The sequence below is a fragment of the Marmota flaviventris genome, chromosome 7 (assembly GCF_047511675.1).
Source record: "Marmota flaviventris isolate mMarFla1 chromosome 7, mMarFla1.hap1, whole genome shotgun sequence".
Classification (NCBI taxonomy): Eukaryota; Metazoa; Chordata; class Mammalia; order Rodentia; family Sciuridae; genus Marmota; species Marmota flaviventris.
In genome coordinates this window covers 54,198,320-54,205,248 of record NC_092504.1, presented here as the reverse complement: position 1 = coordinate 54,205,248, position 6,929 = coordinate 54,198,320, and positions in this window count along the sequence as shown.

The following is a 6,929-nucleotide window of genomic DNA, read 5'->3' as shown; positions in this document are numbered from 1 at the left end:
TATTATTATTAAATTTAAATTATAGGGAATTTTAGAGAACAGAGAAGGGTAAGTAAAAATTCATCTGAAATGTACCTAATTTTACTTTTAGAGAAAGAAAGGACCAAGAAATGCACCATATTGCATCAAATAATCCTCACCATCATATTATTTTGTAGTATTCTGTATAACAGAATCTTGCACCAAAAACAGGTTAGTAATAAATGTTTTTTTTTTTTTTTTTTTTTTTTAGTAAAACCAGCACAATTTTTAAAAAGTCTTCACATAATGGCCCTTAAAAAAATCAAAAAAAAAAAAAAAAAAAAAAAAAAAAAAAAAAAAAAAAAAAAAACCCATAAGATCTGCAAAGAGTATTCAGTGAAATTTGGCTTTTTAAAAATTTCCAGATAATTTCCTTGAAATAAACACAAGTGATCTAGCAGAACTACAAACAAGTACAAATAAAGATGAAATAAGATCCTATAGCATACGGTAATACAAGAATATATTTTAATAAATTATGAAAGTAGAAACTATCATATTATTTCATGGCAATATCACCTACAAACAAGGTGTCCTAAATATCCACCTCACTACACTTATGTAAAAAGTTTTCATGACAATCTTAGCAAGTTTAAAAGCAGTAAGGAAGAAAAATTTTAGGACCATTTCAGCAGTTCTAAGGATCATTGTGATGGGGTTATGCAAGAGAGGAGAGACACTGTGCTTGTCAATGAATACAACAATCACAAAAAGGATTTATAATGAATATGCATGGTGGAGACCATGGAAAAAATATTAGTAAGAACAAACATTGGAGATCAAGGAGATTCTCATGAAAACAAAGTAACACTGTTCTGCTTTTTAGAAATTTTATTTATTCTTTTTAGTTATATATGACACTAGAATCTGTTTTGACATATTAGGCATACCTCCAGTATGATTTTCCATTCTTGTGGTTGAACATGGAGCACATAGGAAAGATATGTCTGATTCATTCCACTATTTTTCCATTTCCCTCCCCACTTTTTCCCCCAACTTCACCCTGTGCAATCCAATAAACCTCACCTCTCCATCCCCCATCTGCAACCCCACCAATTGTGAGTTGCAAATGAATATCTGAGAGAATATCTTACCTTTGCTTTTGAGGGATTGGCTTGTTTCACTTAGCAGAATAGTCTCCAGTTTCATCCATTTACCAGGAAATGACATAATTCCATTCTTCTTTATGACTGTGTAATATTCCATTGTGTATATGTACCACATTTTCTTTATTCATTCATCTGTTGAAGGGCACATAGGTTGGTTTCATAATTAGCTATTGTGAATTGAGGTATTATAAACATTTATGTGGCTTCATAAATATAGTGTGCTGATTTTGGGTCCTTTGGGTATATGCTGAGAAGTGGGATAACTAGGTCAAATGGTGGTTCCATTCCAAGTTTTCTGAGAAATCTCCATAATGCTTTCCATAGTGATTGTACCAATTTGCAGTTTCACCAGCATTGTATGAGTGTACTTTTCTCCCCACATCCTCCCCAACATTTCTTATTACTTGCATTCTTGATAATTGCCATTCTGGCTGGAATGAGATGAAATCTCACTGTAATTTTAATTTGCAATTCTCTAATTACTAGTGATGTTGAATAGTTTTCATATATTTGTTGACTGATCATATTTTTTTTTTTTTGTATGAACTTTCTGTTTGGTTCCTTTGCCAATTTATTGATCGGGTTAGTAGTGTTTTTGGTGTTCCATTTTTTGAGTTCTTTATATGTCCTGGAGATTAATGCTCTATCTCAGGTACAAGTGGCAAAGATTTTTCCTCATTCCATAGGCTCTCTGTTCATGTTTTTGTTTCCTTTGCAGTGAAGAAACTTTTTAGTTTTATATTATCCCATTTACTGATTCTTGATTTTATTTCTTATGTTTTAAGAGTCTCATAACAAGGTTCTCACTGAACACAGAACACTGCTCAGACAACACGTGTAGAATGGTAGAAGGTAAGGAAAATGATACAATATCCATGGTTACCAGAGAGAAAAGGTTAAGAATTCTTGTTAGACTGATTTGCAGGATTCGAGCTAAAACTGAACTTTGCAAAAAAATAGCCGAGATTCAAACAGTCAGAATCTAGAAGAGAAAAGAGATCTAAAGATTCTTACCAGACTTTTTCAAGGACAGAATCTACATCAATACTCCCTTGTAGTCAATGAGGGAAAAAATCACTTCTTTCTCTGAACAATCTAAATTGATTTACTTATCTCATCCCTCGCTGTTGTTTTCTCAACCAGCTCTGTCCTAGATTGAGACTGGTAACAGAGAATATTTGCTGAATGATGTTAGCAGTGAGATATTTAATGAAAAAAAATTCAAATAAAACAAAACAAAAAGTTTAATCATTGGTTGTTTGGTGTCTCATTTGTGAGGGAAGTCAATTGAGATCTCTAGTCTTCAGTCCAAATCACCATTGATGGAGTGAGGATGAGAATGGCCATCTGATAAATTTTCTGGTGTACGATTTGAATTTTTGGTGATGGTTTAGGTATCAATGTCACAGTCACAGTTATTTCTAAGAGCAAAACATGAAAGCATTCAACTTCAGTAGATGGGATATCTTTAGAGAGCCCAATAAGTATCTGCGAAGTCAGGATATAGTTCTCTATGGACAAAGTCAGGAGGCCTGGAGCAAATATGGACAGTTTTATTTGGTAGTTATATTCACATATGGAAAGGAATTAGAATTGAAAATTCATTGAGTGTGGACACATGAAACTGTTAAATTTACATGTTAAAGCAGCACGAGATGATGTGCTATAACATTCCATTTTAATAAAATGTACCTACAATCCTTAAGCTCATTTATGATCAGTGATAATCTAAATAATGTTATTCTTGACAAAATGTGTCTCACTGCTTTGGATTTACAGGATTGTTATTTACATCAGTACATAAAGAATTGAAATTGACTACCTAGGGCTTTGTAAGTTTGCCTTGTTGAATCTTTTTGCTAGGAGTATAAGATGAAAATTCTAATCTCCTCTTAAGGCTGGGAAATCAAGTCAGTTGTCAGAGTTCACCTTTAATAGTTTTAGATTTGGGTAAATTCCTCTTTTGTTGCAGTCCCCAAGATATTTTTAGGTTCATAGACCAGGTGAGAAATACCTTGTGTATAAAAGCAGATAGGAGAGAATCCTCATGGCTCTCTTGTCATAAAAAAATTTCTTGGTTTATTAAAAAAAAACAAATACCATTAAGTTAAACTCATGTCAAAATTGCATAAATGCATAGTTACATTCTTTAATTAGTGTTTCAGTGGTTAATTTTTGTTTAAATGGGATAGATATGCAATTATCATATAGAAGGGAACAGTATATATCATGTTATCAAGCTGATATGAAGATTTTCAAAAACTGTTTGGGGGAAGATATACTATGACATCAGCAAAACTAGATATCATCTCAAGGTTTATCTTGTTAACCCTATGTAGCCAGTTAATACATACAGAACAAAAATTCAACCTTGTAACATACTTAATACTGATTGTTAAGAAACACAACTTTGTTTATTAAACCAATATCAAACTAATCTTTTTTACTAAATATTTTATTCAAATCATGTGAATATGAAGTATGTTTAGATTTCTTTTTTCTCCTATATTTCTAGATGTTTGGTTAGATCTAATACCTACATATGCTGATTTACTCTAAGTCACTGTGAATAGAAATCTCATGAATTTCATAAATTTCATAAAAAGGGCATTTTAGTTTAGGAAATATCACATATACATAATACATATTTACATAAATAAATAACTGCATAAACATGAACAGACACCTTCACAGATCATAAGGCCTTCATTCTAAAATTTCAGCCAGGGATTAGAAAACAGTATAGTACAAAACTTAATGCTTTACACCTGTAATGGTTAATTTGAATTGTCAACTTGATTGGATTAAGAGACACCAAGGATTAAGAGGCTAATGTGTGTGTCAGGGTGTGTCTAGGAATGATTGGCATGTGGGATAGCCAACTAAAATGGAGACCCTTCCTAAGAATGGGCAGCATCATCTAATAGGATGATGGATTTGATAGAATAAAAGTTAGGAGAATAAGGAAGCAGCAGCAGATGCAAGCTTGATTCTTCTTGAATGGGTTCTTGATTGCTCCTGCAATTATCTGAGGATATCAGACTCTCACGTCTTCACTCTTCCAAAGCAGTATCTGCCAGTGGTTCTCTGGAGGCCTTCAGTCTTGGACTAGGGTAGCACCATTGATTCCTTGTGTTCTGGAGCTTCACATTTTTGGATTGCATAGCTACTTGCTCTTCCAGCTTTCCAGCCTGCAAACTGTAAATCTGTATTATCCAGCTTCTGGTCATGTAAGCTAACCTAATATGTTCGCTTTATATAATTATACTTCCTGTGATTCTGTTTCTCTAAAGAACCCTCACTAAAACAATCATCATATAATATTTCATCCAAACTGTGTTTTTGATTAAAAAAAATAACAAGTTGAAATGACTTACTTAATATGCAGTAAGATTTTGAACTCATATTTTTGAAGAAGGCTTTTAATATTTATTTTCTCTTGGCATAAAGGGCCTATCTTATGGTGGCTGAGTATTAGGCTGAAGAGAGAGACATCTTTTGCCCTCTAGTGTATAACATATTTAATTTATTTCAAGTTAGTTTTTTTTTTCTCCATTCAATTCAAATAGTTGCCTCTAGGGCATGCTGAGTCTCTTAAATGCTCTCAGTTGAGCCAAAAGAATAGTGACTGGAAGAATCTGAAAGCTGAAGAGGGAATTATAAAGGGTGGCCAGGGGCCCAGAGTGAGAGAACTAGTATGACCTCAAAAAGCAACATATCAAAGGTTGTGAGGAGCTGAGGGGAACTATGAAGGTAGAAAAAAGAGCAAAAGGAGGAAGTGGTGATGCAAAGGAAGAGGTTTTAGGGAAGCCAGTGTGGGTGATCATAGGTTTTGAAGAGAAACTTGCACACATCTGACCACAGTCTCAGTAGTGAAGTTTTAGATAATAACTAAGTATCCAATATGAATTTGTAGATAGGCTGTTTGTCATATACGTATATCTTCTATAACTTATGTTCCTGGGACTTTGCTTACCTATGAATCTTAGGAAATAGTGACACTGTGCCTAAACCCAAATGAAATTTAAATATATTACACTGTTCAAAGATCATTAAAAAGACAAAACATTCCATGTATATTCAGTATCTAGAGAAACAGGAAATAGAAATATGATAGTCAAGACAGAGCCTGGAGAAAAGAGAATTGTGCCCAATTTATATAATTTCTTGGTTTTGCAGAGTAGTAGTGTTCTGGAATTGTTGGCATTAGGATATAAATATATGTAACATTACTGACCTATGTACCTCAAAAAGGTTAAAATTATATATTTATGTTATGTGTATTTGAGTTTAATTTTCAAATGAGCCACTATTCTAGTATGTCCTGAAAATATTTATTTTTTCTTTCCTTATGTGTTTAAACCAGTCATTAGTCTTTGCTCTGCTCTTGGATTTGTGATGGTGCAAATTCTCTCCTTCATAGGAAATAGAAGACTCTGTCTAGAGCTAGGAGAGATTGAGTTGTGGTGTTTTCACTGGGTCCAATGGTTGGAAACATGACCAAAGAAAAAGCTGTTTGATTGTATGAGATGATTGCATGAGACTTTGCCTAGATTCCACAAAGGTTAGATAAGATGACCTAATGGTACAGAAGTATGGAGAGAGTCTATTGAACTGTCTATAGGGTCTGATAACAGAAATTTCCTTGCAAAAGGGGAATTCTTGTGATATCTTTAATTTGTCTCAGCATTCACTTTCACTACTAGATAAACATGAAAGCTGCTAAAATAATGGAAAATTTATATGTGATTTAAAAAATTTGGCATTAACACTGTGCTAAGAAAGAAATACATTTAACAGTTCAGTGTGAAAACTGATATTATGTTGATATGCCAGATACACAGGAAATTCCTAAATTATTTATTTTAAGAAAGGATGTCCTCTTGTACCATGCAGGACACCTGAGGACTGTGTACATATGAATGAAGTTACATTTTAATAAGCACTAGCACAATGATGACAAGTAAGTATTAAACAGAGAAATCACATCCCACATATTGTTATGGCTGTTTACCAGTGAGGAGTCCTTGCTTTCCAGAATGCTGAAGTATAACACCAGAGAAGCAGGCCAAGGCTAGTTTAGAGTGGAAAGTAGAAGATTTATTAAAGGACAGTAGAAAAGACTTCTCCCCAAAGGAAGAAGAGGACCCAAGATGTAGAATGGATGGAAGGTGAGGTCTTCCCTCTTTTATAGCTAAGGTCTTCTTTCAGTTTTCCCCACATTCCTGTCACATTCCTGTCCTTTGTTCTCTGTTTTCTTGCAGTGATGGAATGTAGGTGGGAAGGCCCAAAGGTTGGGGGACAGGTGGGTTGATGGAGTAATCTGGGCAGGAAGGGCTTTTGGATTAGCATCTCCATGGCTCCAGACCTTTGGGATATTTTCAATTCCCCCAAGTGCTACCCTGGTTTCCTGGATTCCATTCTCAATAATGGCCTCCATTTTATTCATATATTTACCTAACTACACTAACTACCTATTCCATTCATCTCCTAAATGATGAATGAGAGCTATTCCTGGTGTTGTCTATTTGCCATTCAAAGAAGGAAAGGCTGGGTAACTACCAAACCAACTAGACTTGGAGAAAAAGAAGAATTAACCTGCCCTGGTAACAGGCCATGCTAGTTTCTCAAGATTGAAGATGACTGAGTTAGGTTAGAGATAGAAAGCTGCCCTTACCATGGACCCTATATCTTAGAAAAATGTGATTCCACAAGGGAAAAACAATGTAATAATTTATTTTAAGAAAGGCTGTCTGAGTAAACTTTCTCAAATATCACTCAAAAGGAAAAAAAAGTGAA